The following is a 13,188-nucleotide window of genomic DNA, read 5'->3' as shown; positions in this document are numbered from 1 at the left end:
CCTCCATTAACCTCCAGTCTCTCGCTTTCTCTCCTCTCTCTGGTTGGCTTTTTCTCCCCTCCCACCTCTTCACACACACATGCACACGCCCCGGACTCCTTCCCACTCATTTCCCTCATGCTGTTCACTTTCACTGGAGACCGACCGCAGTAAGCTCAGTTTTTGCCTTCTTTTTCTTTTGCTTGCCATTCTGCTTTTTATACCCTCATATACGGCAGCGGCGCCACCGCCTCACTATGCGTGGCAGCCCTGAAAAACGCAGGCCGTGGATTGTCCCTGCATTAGACTGCATGCCATGTCCTTTCCTGTAAACAGTTTTTTTTCTTCTTCCCTTCTGCAGTATATTTTTTTTCTCCTTTCAACTCCATAGTCGCGTTCTGTGTAGAAAATCTTATCTGTATTTTGAAGTTGAAGCTGAGGGGTTGAAGATTATGTCTGAATGGACACATGAAGGAGACTGAGGCAAAAGAATGAGGGGAAAATGGAGAGCATGGCCTTAGAGAGAGAGAGAGAAGGCAAGAAAGAGAGCAAAAGAGACGTAGGAGAGTACCGGTACTGGCAAGAAAAACGGGAGGGGGAAGAGAGGACCAGTAAGGGGATAGACTTGGGAAGGAGGGACAGCTGCATAGGAATTGACAAAAATCGCGGGAAAAGGGGGGGAAAAAAACTCCAGAATGAGAAGAAACTGGACTTCTCTCCAAACTCAGACTCGCACTATGTGGCCGCCTTTGATTTTGTTTTCAGACATGATTTTTCATCAGTTCTGATCATTCATCTGTGAGTATACTGTGTACATGTCCTTTTTCTCATATTCTGTCTTTCCTTTCTTCCTCTTCCCCCTCACCTCACTTCATTTTTTTTTCCAACTCTTTTCCTTTTTCTTTTGAAAAATGTGTTCCCTAGGTTGCTAATCCCCCAAATCCTGCTCCTCTATCCCATCTCTCGCTCCACCTCTCACCTTCTTTCGTCGTCTTTCTTTCCCCCCCCCTTCTGCCCCTTATCGTGGGTTATCGCTGTTCTCCTTGCCTCTCCTTCAAGGATTACCTCTGCTCACATTTAGATGAGGGCTTTGGAAAGGGATCACTGAGTGCATCCAGTTTTAGGGGGGCCCCTGAATGGGAGGCCAGCACTCGAAAGGAGGCATGTGTGAGACTCTGTTCATGTGTGTCTGTGCATGTGTGTTGTAATATGTTGGAGTGTGATTTAGAGTTAAGGGAGCCGGCAGCGCTTACGCATGCGTGGAGTTGCTCGATGATCACGTTTCGTATTCAGGGATTGTGCCATGCTGCTAGTTATAAAAATGTATAGAAATGAAAGCGGAGGTAGTTGGATGAGAAATGAGGAGAATTAAAGTATTGCTGTTTTGTTCTTCATTAGATGTTTCTCTCCTCCCATACGGCTCCCCCTTTTTTTTTCTTTTTTTTCTCTTTTTTTTTCTTTCCCCCCCTCCTTCATCCGGGTATCCCCAATCTCTCTGGTCTGCTTGTAAAGACAAAACCCAGTCCAAGATGTGATTTTTAGTATAAAGATGTCAGTTAAATGGCAAACAGGTTTTTAAACTTTTGCATCTGAACCATGACTTTTGAAGTGCTGAACTTTATGTAAGAGCAGTGAGGTAAGTACAGTCAGACAATTGAGAGACTCAGGATATATAACAAGTCCCCCATCGTCCATTTGCAGTCCATCCAGCCCTGACTACTTTTTTCGCCTGCGGTATCAGCCTTGGATATCTTCTGGCATCCCCTTTCTTTTCCTTAGTTATACATGTGTCTGCTGTTTTTTTTCTTTTATTTACATATCCTTCTGTTATCTCACATTCTGTACCACAGTTGCTATCTAAATCCAAGGTATTGCACCAAGGGAGTGCGTATATGTGTGTTCCTGCGTTGTCGTTCTTTATAGACGTGACTGTGCAGACGATAATCCCAGAAATGCTTGATCGTGCAAGTTTATGCTTTTTCTTTTTTTTCCCCCCCTTAAGTTTAAAATCTTAATCACCTTTTTGCGCATTAAGACTGCGTAGTTTTGTAAAGTTAATTCAAAACTGTCATCTTGTAGACTGGTTTAATTGTGTAGCCGAGAGCGTTGGATAACACTCTCTATCCTAGTTTGGTAATAATAGTCTGTGACTAAATGTGTGCTCAATTTGTGTGCAATGAGATGACAGCATCACTGCATGCTGCGATAAGCCAAATAGGGAGGGCGCTTTTTGTTTAGCATCATCCCAGGGTCAACCTTTCCATGACCTCCACTGTACTGTAGCTCTTAAGAAAATGAAAGGGAAAAGGCTTTGATGTCAGAATTTTGCTGGAACCGCATATCTGCTCTGGTTAGCAAAAACACAGAACGGGATAGGCTGGCTAAAGCTCCCCAGAGCCCTCAACCTGCTCTTATTTATTTTAAATTCATTTTTTTCCCTTCAACTTTGGCTAAAATCTGCCAAGCATGTTTTGATTCCACTTCTGAGCGGATTTGGTGTCTATTGCCCTGTGTAGTGGGACCCCCAGGTTATGAAATATTACTCAGACAGACCTGGTGTTATGTAATCTTACGTAACTGAGGCGGCAGCTCAGCAGGCTCGTGATCAGGGGCTCTGGAGGAGAAGCTATATGGGTCTGCTTATGGTATGAACTCACTGGCAGGGTCAACGCACTCCTGACTACCTGGGACTTAAAGGAGAAGTAACCCCAGCTGCACAAAGGATGCTACAGCATCCATACATAGTACATCAAACTGAGGACGATGACCCAATTTGTAGCAGGTTGTCTTTGTGTTTCTCTTTTAATCTGAAAATGTATGATATAGAAGCCAGTTAATGTTAAATTATTTACTAATCTCTGAATTTAACTTTAAATAATCTGCTATCAGACCTTCGTTTGTAATACTGAAAATTTCCAGATTATTGCGGTCCCTCTGCTTTCCCCACGATCCTGTACCAGCTCTCCGTGAATCTCATGTGTTTCTCATTCATAATTGATGGCATTCAACCGCAGCATACATTACTGGATCAGAACAGACCTCAGGAATTCCCATGCAAGCTGCCGTTGTAGCAGGTTTGAATTTTGGTGCTGACGGTTTTCCTTTTAACCTGGAAACTGTAGTGCTAGTGCAAAAGAATCGGGCTTAGTGTGAAATGTAAACTATACAATGTAATCTCTGCAAGAGACAGAGTGTGCTCTGTAGCAGAGGACTAAAGACCTTGAAATAACGGCACAGTTGGGGGGGTAATTTTACTTTGATATTTTAGCTCTTATAATAAATAACCTATAATAAAATGGTGTGAAATTCTAAGCTGTAGATTCAGATTAGCTTTAAAGGTGAATAACCCACAATCTTTTTATTCACTCACATTTTCCAAATTTCACTACATACTGATTGAAAGTTGTTTCAAGTGATTTACTCTGATTTGTCTCTTTCAGACTGAACCTGAAACAGCCAGATCATCAGGACGGGATTTTAAAAGGTAAGGAAATTTCCTGCTATAAAGGGATATGAAAGAAGCAAAAGGTTCTGTAGTTTGTGCTTTACTGATCAGAGTTTTGCTTAATGGCACTCAGCAGTCAGGAACACTTGGTCAGCCATTTTAGTCTGTGGTCCGATCGAAAAGCCGATGCACCATCACAATAATTGAATTACTCTTCCCTGAGTCATTCTGTTGTGACACAGATGTCTGCTAACCATGGGCCTGCGTGAAAGCGGCAAATATGCAGTCTTTAACTGCACATTTTATTTATTTATTTTTAAAAATCAGTTTAGTGCAACTCCTGTCAGCTGGGCTTTATCTTAGTAAGCAACAAGTGGAAGGGTCATCAGTTGGTCATGTCCCGAATATCAGATGCTGTTGAAAAGTGAGAGAGCATGGGTATAAAGACAGGCCTGTGGTCTAGCCTTGAAGCTAGCTTTGGAGATGCCTCACATTACATTTGTGTCTTTGTGCTGATGTCACCCCATGCTCCCAGACCAGCACGAGGATAAGAGCTACATTCTGCCTCTGTGACACAATAGAGCCCTTCTTGCCCTGATATTTTCACAATGTTTTTGCAGGGCCCTCGGTGCGCACACACATGCGCACAGTCCTCTGCAGGCAGCACAGGCTGTTGATTCAGAGCTGGTATCGCTGCTGTGCACTTTACCTGATATTAAAATTCTTGTGGAAGGTGTTTGCTCAGATTTGTAGCACTCTGCTTCCACGGTGCGTTGTAAATAACACGCTCTCAAAATGACAAATGTTAATGCTGCTTTATGAACTGCGTGCTTTCTGTAGGATGTGTAGATTCAGTGGTGCTCTGGTACCCTTTTACAGTCCGTACAGTGTGGAGGTGTGACATGGGTTAACGTCTGATGCCTGGAGGAATGTGTCCGGGTCAGCGCTGAGAATTCCTCAGTCCTTCGCGACTAGGTCACTGCACTGGCAAGAGTCTGCCACCTATTTTAGCATGCGCACTGCTAACTCACCCTCCCCTCTTTATCTCTTCCAAGTCTGCCCTTCTCTTTTCTTTCATTTCATCCTTTCATCTTTTGTTCTACCTTCTTACTCTCTCTGCTGTCTTTTAGTTAATCTGTCTGCTTGTCTTTCAGTCACACCGTCTATTTTGTTGTCCTACTTTGCCTACTGATTTTCTCGCTCTTTGTTCTGCCTTTTATTTGTCCCCATGCACTCTTCCTGCTCGTGTTTCTTCAGTTATTCATGCCTGTAGGTATTTACACTCCAGCCGTCATTATTCTGTCACTGTCTGGTTTATCCATTCTCAAACCACTCGCCCCCCTTATGTTTTTCTCACTTTGTCCTTTCTTTCTTGTTTTTTTCTTTCCTGTGGCACATTGAGTTCAGTGCTGCAGGTGCTTTCAATAGGGCATATGAAGCAAAAAAAGCACAGGCTCAACTAGCTTGCTTATTAATGCAGTGCGGTAACATGGATGTGGTGCCTGGTGCTGGTCATGTATGATTTATATGGTGTTCTTACACACAGGCTGAGGGCTTTCATACCAGCTATCAGTATTCCTGCGTGAAGGAGTTTGCAGGCTCACCTCTTCATTGGCTAACAGCAGGGGTGACAGACAAACCCCCGGGTACTGAAGTGTTTCCACTGATGGCAGATGTGGTGATTTGACAGTCTGATCCTCACACGCTGGCTGAATGGAAGCACGCACTTCAGACGTGCAGTTTTTAGACATCATGCAGAGTGCAAGGCACATCTGGAGATTTTCTAGACTAGGAATGATAATGAGGTTGGGGGTGATTTAAATTTGAGAAAGAATTGATGTTTTTTTTTTTTGTTTGTTTTGGGGTTTTTTTTAACAGGTTTTTGATTTGATAGGAAAATAGTTTCCCTATATAAACTGTTAGCAACAGCTCATAGCTGATAATGACTGATCAGTAATTGATCATTTTTAAGTAAAATAAGGATATCTGCCTAAAATAGTTGGCAATCAATACAAGAATTTCATTTATTGCACAAAGAAATTCTCATTAATGTATAACTTTTTAGCTCCTTGTCAAAGTGTTTCAATATTTGGCAAACAAGATTTGCTGTCTGTGTTTAGCATCCATTTTGTGCCAGTCAATATGTTTGTAGGTCACTAAAAAATATCTGCAGTTCATTTTAGTTTAGACATTTAGTTTTCTCCTATTTTGACTTGAATACAACAAATACAATATATAAGCAATTTGAAGCATCTTGGGCTTTAACAATGTTCCATTTTAGTATTTCAACCACTTATAGATAGAATGGGAAGTAAACCAGTTTGTGAAATAAAAAATTAGCTGCAAAAAATAAATCCTTATTTTACTAACTTTATTTGCATGTTAATTTTTGCACTTTCATTTCAGGAGCCTGCATTAAAACCACTATACTAAATTAAATAAATCCAGCATGTTGGAAGTTGACACCATATTGTGTGACGCGCAGTAAAATTGTATTTACTAATCTGACAGCATAGGTGTAAATCTGTTTGTGTGCACTCTTTGGACTAAAGCTTTGGTGGTTTCAGACAGTGAGGAGAGGTGAGACGTGAGTAATAGCAGTGACTGATGTCACAGACAGTAACGCGCCGCTTTAGCTGCCCCCCTGACCCGGCTTTAGGATTGCTGCAGCAGCGTGCAAGCACCCGTGGGTAACGCACGCCAAAGCACATTAGAGAAAGGGACATGGAGAGAGGCAGCGAGGGAACAAACAGAACACACCTCAGGGGGACGGAGAGACAGGGAGACAGACGGGTTGGGTGGGGGGGTGTCGGATTAAAGAGGACAGAGAAAAGCTGAGAGACGTGGTGAAGTCTGGCTCGCCATGCTGCTTTTTTTTTTTCTTTCTTTCTTTCTTCAGCAGACTGTCTGGTTTGAGTTGATGTACTACATCACAACCTCGGGTTTCACTGTCAACCTCTCTTTGCTGGATTCACTCTGTCACATGTGTTTATTGCAGACGAGTCTCTGGATGTAAAAGGAAATGAGCTGAACAACAAATGTATAATGGTTAAGTAGTCCGATGGGAAAAGGTCAAACATTTGGTCTCTGAGGATTCGCCACTTTTTAAAATATGACAATTCTAAGAACAGTGAAGACACCATTACACTTTACATTCACAGATGTTTCACTTAGAGCTCACAGGGTAAAAATATTAGAGGTTGCTATCATCCCCTTCATGCACTGGTGTGATGTTTCTTTGTTTTAGGAGGGGAAAAATTTGGAGAATTGGAAAATTTCTTCTGATAAAAAGGGCTTATCATTGGGTAAAACCTCAATCAACAGAGGAGTCTGGCGTAATGGTTATGGTGCATACTACATAACTACAACATTAAGTTTAAAATTTTAATTCCTGTCTGTGGGACTTTTGTAGCATATATCATCACTTTTAAGGTCTAAAAGTAAAGCAATAACAAAACAGATCAATTCAAAAATAATTGTACTGTCTCACCTTTTTTTCTTTTTTTTGTGTCTCACTTTATCTTGTTTATATCCATGGTCACTGTCTGTCAGCTCCCCTCACGGTGTGAAATTGCTAAAGGTGAAAATGCTAGTGCGAGTTCAACAAGGGGATAAATGAGCGACAGTGATGTAGCTGAGGGACTGCTGAGCTGGCTGCCTCAGACATTATTTCCCATGCAAGTCTGATAGATTGACTCCCTCCTGTGCTCCACTGGGTCCATTGAGCACTACAAAATATGCAATTTGTGATGATTCATGTGAGGCAGTAGTAGCATTTCTGTAGCTCAGATGCACCGAGAGACAATAAGATGTTTGATCTACAACCTGAATGATGCAGAAAAAATTGCACTGATGCAAATGTAGGAGAGAGAATTTGGTGTCATTACAGTCGCACCTACACACTAGTGTTTAACATGACTAACCTCCCTCTTCTATTGGGTCAGTACATTACTTTCCTGTCTCCTTCTTATATTTATGAGCCACAAGAAACTGTTTTATTTACACACCTACATTAATGTATAAGAATATAGCAAATCTATAATTTGTATATTAAACCTTCAAAAATGTTAACAAATGCCTAAATGCAGTAGAATGAAAGCTGTGCCCTTCTTTATACTTCCTTGTATGCTGCAGGTGTCACTGCTAGAAATTGAGGTTTGCTGCTGTCTGCTTGCAGAAGTGTAGAAGAAATTTAGAGATTACGATGATCTATATTGCACATACTTTTTTTTGTGTGTTGTTTTTTGTTTCCAGTAGATCAGAACAGATAAAACAACCACTTTTCCTCATTTAAGCAATCAACACAGGTGGTTTGCTTAAGTGAATCAGTGGGAAAACTCACCCTGCATCAAACAGTCCGGCAGCAGGACGGTCAACTTGACTTGAGTACTTAATAGCCCATCGCCACGGTTTTATTCAGCTGTGTAAAATGTGTTCATGTCAAGATTTTCAAAAGTTCATTATCACCAAAAATTATACTTTATATTCTCTAACTGCAGCCAGATGTTTAGGTTTTGTTTCACTTGCCAAATTCTGTCCTCAGCACAGGTTAATTTGACAAAAATACAAAGTCAAAACACAACAGTACTGTCATTATTGAGGTCAGTATTAATAATTATATCAATCTGGCTGCTAGCTGATGCAACGAAAACATTATTTTTAACTTGTTTTGCCCCATTTCAACGAAAGTTATTTATTACTCCATTTGCTAATAAGCCAGTGGCAGTCAAAGGGTATCTGGGCTTTCCTAAATGAGTCGAATATGTAATGTTAATGTTGGCGCTCATAATTGTCCATCAGGCTTGCCTTACAAAGCCAAACAGTGAATTTAGTAAAAGGTATTGCTATAGGTAGCTGTATGATTAAACAATATCTATACAGCATACAGTATCATCTCTAAGGCATCATAAATACTACACTCAAAGCTAATTGACGCATTTATCATTGAAATCCATCTCTAGAGCCGAGGAACCTTGAGCTGAAAGTGCAGAGTGCTCATTCGCAGGCACTCAGCACCCATGTGTTTGTTTTTTCGCCACTATCACTTGAAAGTCACATTGAGCTCTGACTCCCAAATGGCTCTTGATGCTTTGATCTCACAGCCAAGAGATGAGCTGATGCACAAAACTGAGCAATCCTGTTTGCGGTTTCAAGGTGATACTTCAAAGTGAGAGGATGTCAAACATGTTTTCAGCACAGGTTAAAATCACTGATGATCCAGTACGTGTCGCAACTAAATACATTTTTAGCAAATTTTTAGAGCATTACTGGTTTAAATGCCAGAAGGTATTTGCACACACAATGGCCTAGAAAGACCTTGAAATTCTAATTAAATCTGGTGGTTTCTCCATTGTCTGGACAAATGAAGTTGGCGAGTATACAACTTAAAGAGTACTCTGTCCTTGAGTATGAACACATTAGATTAGGAGCATCTGTCCATATTAAGTGATGCAAGCTAAAACTTTACATTCAAAGCTAAATCGATATCTTGGACTTACTGTTTACAGAATTATTCTTGGAAAATTGCCACTCTGATTTAATTTTAATTTTCTCCATTCTCATTAAAATTAAATTCTAATAATTTTGAGTAAAAACTACTGATCAGAGTAGGAATTGACACCAGGCAAAGCTTTAGGATTCTTCATACTAAAAATCACTAAAATGAGGAATTGGGCAGAAGTTTAGCTCTTTTCCAATCTGAACACGTTGGGTCCTTGCTGATGTCGCTGAGCAAATGTCAAGCTCCAGCTGGGAGTTTAAGTTGAAAGGTCAGAATTAAATCCTTGCTTTATCGAGATTTCTTATTGCGCCTGGTGAGACAAATTCATTATTTAGACACAGAATTTAAGTGAGGAGAAAAAGTCAAAGTTCATTTCAGCTACAGCTGGAGGGTTCAGCCTTGTTTATTTGCAGCCATGACCTTCTTGCCCTGGTTATCAACAAATCGGATCTTGCCAAAAAGAAACCAACACTGGGGAAACTGTTGTATAAAACATAAGTAAAGCAGAAATCATAGTCCTACTTACTACTACTTGCAGAGAGGGAGAGAGACAGATGGATGTATAGATATCTTTTCATATATAGAGAGATGTATGTATATTTGGAGATTGTGTTGTGTCAAGGGTTTTGTAACCTTGAAAGGGCTTTCCTTTAAAGAAAAAAAAATTACAACATAGAGAATATAAATGCCCCCCCCCCCCCCCTTTTTTTTTTTTAAATTTCACTGTCTGCTTGAAATCACCGCTGATGCAAAAAATGCTGTATTTTTTTCTATCTAATTTTCTTTCTACCTTGCTTAACAATTGGTGACCTCAAAGCGCTGAGGGTTGGCTGTAGAAATGAGTGGTCTTTTCCCAAGTGGATAGTTAGTAGCTGTGCTGCTAGTAACACATCACTCTTCAACCCGCCATCACCCATCCTCCCCCCTCCTCTGCTGTGGCGCATCACCCCACTCACTTGCTTTCAATCTCTCCTCTCTCCTTCACTCCCTGGCTTAATATTGATCTTCATTTGTTTCCTATTGATCTGCCACTCCACCCTCTGCCGCATTGAGCAAACACAAGGACATACCGTGCACGCAGAAGCTTACAGACGCAGCACATGCATGTGCGCATACACGTGCGCAAGCCTCTCGGATGCAGATGCAAAGAACAAAAGGATAAACACGAGTATTTGCAAACCTGTAAGACCTAAACTGCTTCAAAGGTTGTGCACACACCTGCAATCACACTCTCCTGATATGAGAGCTTTTAGGCTGAGAACACGATGGTTTGGAGAGGTCTCAGCTCAAGCATCAGGCAAGCTAATGGCTTACAAAGGAACCTGGATTCTATATTGATCCAACACTTTCAGAGTAAGATGAAAACGTAGTGAGTCTAGGGCTGCTGGTGGCAGGCGACACAATTACAGCTGCAGTTCATTTCTCAGGTTTGCTGAATTACACTCAGAATCATTAGTACAACAAATGAGAGGCATTCATTTTGGTGGTAATTGTGTAGCGAAGTAAATGAGCCAAGGTGACATTTGTGGCAGTAATTGCATATTTCTTGAAAACCATTGAGTGAGTTCAGAGTAAGATTCTACAATTAAGTCAGTCAAGGTTAGAGCTGCATGCTGATGGGCTTTCCCAAAATGGTTTCATAGCAAATACTGAAATGTAATAATGGCCTATCATCTGTTAGGGGGAAAAGGAGCTAAAACACACAATGGGATTAAGGAATTGATGATCAAACACTTCCAAAAATCTCAGCCTACCTTTTCCAGTATCAGCAATTGCATAGAAAGGCATTTGCATAACTAAAATGTTAACAGTCATACTTGCTGTATTTGCACATTGGTCTGTAATATACTGTTTCTGCCGCTTTTCGTACAAACAATGTCTTTGCAAGATATTTGAGATTGTATGCCCTTATTCTCATGTTTGAACAATATTGTACCCCTCCCTCTCCGTGTTGACGGACAGCTTTTCACTCTTTGTATGATGTGTCCTTAAACTACTCTGCAAATCAAGAGCAAACAAACTAGTTCAAGCATAACCCCAACCCTTACTGTGGAAAGACCAAAACCAACAAGGCGCTAGTCCTTCTCTTGTGCAGTCTTTGGGTGGCTATTGGTTTCTGCTTAAGACTTAATTCTTTGTAAAAACCTGGAGTGAATACAAGCCATTTCCAGTTTCAAAAAGGCTTCCCTAAAGAAGCTTGGATTGTGATACATACAGCTGAAGTGGTTCCTGTGTTTACATCAGGCAGGATTAGCATAACTACACTGTCCTTGTCAATCATAAAGGAACGGTGCCATTGGCATGTTTTGGCACATTCCCAACTGATTTCTTAATAAGTTTTTTTAAATAACCAGGTGCCGAGAGTTTGTACACTGATAGGTTGACTGTTTCTGCAGACTAACCAGCCACACCAAATTTTTGGTTGGCGGCATCAAGTTGCTATGACACCAGACTGTTTGTCATGCCCTCTGACCTCCTTTCAGGACATGCTGTGCTCAGTCAGACTGCATCTCCAGCAGCGGCTTGAGTTCAAAGGGCCAGAGGAGGGGAGTGAGAAGCAAGGGGAGGGGAGGCTGTGTCTGCACTCAGTTATATTAGATAAGATGCACCACAGGCAGTACTCTGCTTAAGCCTTAAGTGCATACAGACAGGAACACACAAGCCCATATATACATCCGCATGTGGGAATCTTGGTGCACACCAACAAAAAAGCCGCACATTTCTCTTTCATTGTATTGCAGTGTCATAATTATTGCATTTGTTTGGGTGAATGCTGTTTAATTTATGACGTTGGATTCTATTTTCCAGCGTTATTAATGTATTATTCATTGCCATTGTCTTCAACTGTCTCCGCTGTACATGAATTTTTGTACCACCCTCTCATTCATGCTTTGTTGATGGCACAGTGTTCGTTCTCACCATTATCTTCCACTCCGTTCATCCATTTCATACTCGGCAACACAGTGTTTGAGGCTTCCTGTGTTATAAATGCTTGCATTGCTATACATTTTTGTGCAGGCTCATTATGGTTTACTTAGTCATGAACGAATACTTTGGGATGAGTCCAGAATGACTTCTGCTTTAAACATCACTGTTGGTTTGCGACTGGGCAAAAAAAACTTTATTTACATACCCAAACTGGATGTTTAAATTTGTTTACTGATGCTCCCTATTCTATCCTGTGGTATGCTAATAATCTACACAGCGCTCTGCAGATTTCAGGAATGCCTAGGTCAACCATCCAGCAGCTCCATGTAGCGACATGGAAAAATAAAGCTCCATGTAGTTCCTGGTTGTGAGGTTAAATACTTCAATGTCTTTCGTTGTTGATATCCAGAGGTGTGACTCAAAGGTAAACGGCTCAATAGATCAGGGGTAATGATGACTAAATGCCTTTTAGCTTGACTTTTGATGAAAGTGATCGCAAATTTGAATTTCCGTCATTAAAAACACTGTTAACACATTAGGACCTTTTGGAAGAAGACTGAAACGCATGGATCATTGCATGTTACTCAACATAACCGAATACGGGGCCTCGTGTAACTGCCTGCAGGCTTAATCTTTCCTTTTGTCTGTTAGCCAACAAAAGCGGCCTTGCATCATTTGTCAGCCACAGTCAAACCGTTAATAAAAAAATAAAAAAAATTAAATGGCCCATATTATTTAAAATAATTACACACTGGATGCATATAAAAGCCCCCATTATGGAACTGGAACACTACCATGTTGGTCTAAATTTATTTAATGCCTAGATATAGATATTGTGTGTAATCTACAAACTTGTGTATTTGTGTGAGAGTGTTCAATCTCTCCTACTCACACACTGGCCCACACAACCCAATAGCCATTGACAACAGTGCCCTAGCAACCATTGGGCATCATGCCAAGCCACTGAGGTTGCCTGGTAGTGTGTTCCCATGGTTACATTTTCTGCCTTTGTAAATAAGGTACGATGAGAGCGAGGGGTGGTGGTGGCAGTGGGGTTGGAGAAATTGCACTACAGAGTCTCATTTTATCTTGGGAGCTAATAATTTATGGTTTGTGACTCGCAGATACTAAAACTGGTGCTTCAGCCAGCTGTATTCCCACTGAAGAGGTGCTTCAGCATCAGCGGGGATCTGGGGTCAGAGTCCTCTTCACACACAGTCCAATCTGATTTTTAAGGAGGGCTGCAGAGATGCATGTCATTTTCATTTTTTTTTTTAACACACCCATTCCAGAGATCTTATTAAAATGTGGATTAGAGAATAACATGGATTCGTAT

The sequence above is a fragment of the Oreochromis aureus genome, linkage group 22, assembly GCF_013358895.1.
Source record: "Oreochromis aureus strain Israel breed Guangdong linkage group 22, ZZ_aureus, whole genome shotgun sequence".
Classification (NCBI taxonomy): Eukaryota; Metazoa; Chordata; class Actinopteri; order Cichliformes; family Cichlidae; genus Oreochromis; species Oreochromis aureus.
The sequence above is the reverse complement of the archived record's forward strand: the minus strand, read 5'-3'. Positions refer to the sequence as shown.